The sequence below is a fragment of the Solanum tuberosum genome, unplaced genomic scaffold, assembly GCF_000226075.1.
Source record: "Solanum tuberosum cultivar DM 1-3 516 R44 unplaced genomic scaffold, SolTub_3.0 scf00225, whole genome shotgun sequence".
In the NCBI taxonomy this organism is placed as follows: Eukaryota; Viridiplantae; Streptophyta; class Magnoliopsida; order Solanales; family Solanaceae; genus Solanum; species Solanum tuberosum.
Window position 1 is genome coordinate 601,344 of NW_006239149.1, and position 1,685 is coordinate 603,028.

Genomic DNA, 1,685 nt, shown 5'->3' on the forward strand with positions numbered 1-1,685 from the left:
ATAGCAAACATAAAATTTGCTATGGAGCGCAATTATACAAACTATAGCTATAACATACAAATATGATTTTTATGTTTGTTTTATGTGAAAGTTGCTCTCCAATTAATCCCTTAATTCTTCCTTGTATGCCCAAGCCCAATCCCAAGAGTCAAGACCAAGACTAAGCCCAAGTAGTAGATTGTCTATTTTGTATTCTTAGATGCATACTCAAACTACTATATCGATTTGGGATAAATTTGGGCAGCGTATAATAAAAAGAAATTATTCAAAATTTTATCTTGAATGATATTATTTAAAATTATATCCTAGACCAAGGTTGTATATGAGCAACTCACTCAAATTAGACCAACTAAACCTTTATTAATATCAATACTCTTATTGGGCACGAGTGGTTAGGCTAAAATATGTTCTCATATTCGAGCTTCAACTCTTTTACCCTCCAAACAACGACTAAAGTCTTTAATATTTATGTGAAGGAAAGACAATTAATTTAAACTTGAATGCAAAAATGATGATTCATAATCTCAACTAATAATAATTCACTTCATTTTCATTGTTGCTAAACTAGACATTTATATGCCATTATTTCTAATCATCCTTTTTAGAAACTAATCAGTCTCTTGTTAGTTAAAAATTAGTTCAAGATGACCGTTGCACGGTGGGCAGGGTATGATATATATCGAATTACCATACCATATTAAATTTTTTAATATCGTGGTGTTGATATTATGGTATTTGGTAAGATACATGGTATACATTTTAATTTTTTTTTGGTATTCGGTATGGTATTTGATATTTTGAAATAATATACCAAAATATCGAATACCGAATACCATACCAAAGTATATAGTTACATAATATATATATACTAGATATAAAAACCCGGGCAAGCCCAGACCCAATATATATTAATTTAGTTATTTTAATTTATGTGATACAGATAAAATTAGAAGAGTCAATTAATTTTTTAAATATTATTATGGTTTATTATTTTTATTATATTTTTAACGTACTTTTCAAATAATATCTTTGTCACATGTGATATTTCGAGAGTGCATTAAATTTTAATATATTTTTAAAAATATTTTAAGTTGTTAATTATTGTGATTTGTGTGGCACATGTGAAATTTTGAGAATTAATTAAATTTTTAATATATTTTTTTAAAAATATTTCAAGTATGTAATTTTTAAATAATATATGTTATTTCCCCTGTCCGAATTAATATGGCACATGTTAAATTTTGAGATTTAATCAATTTCTTAATATGTTTTTAAATATTTTAAGTTGTGATTAATTGTACTCTTAACGTAATTTTCAAATAATATATGTTACTCCCTTTGTGCCAATTTATGTGGTACATGTGAAATTTCGAGAGTTAATCACATTTTAATATAATTTTTAAATATTTTAAGTTGTTAATTATTGTGGTTTATAGAACTCTTAATGTGATTTTCAATTAATATATGGTACTCTCTTGGTCCTAATGATGCAGTACATGTGAAATTTCGAGAGGTAATTAAATTTATAATATTTTAAGTTAATTTTTAATACTATTTTTATAAATACATAGTATATAAAAAAGAAAATATATAAATAGAAGAAGTTGAGGAGAAGGGTAAACCAGTCAATTGTCTGGTTGACCCTAAGCTCCTCAACATTCGCTTCTATAATATATATATATATA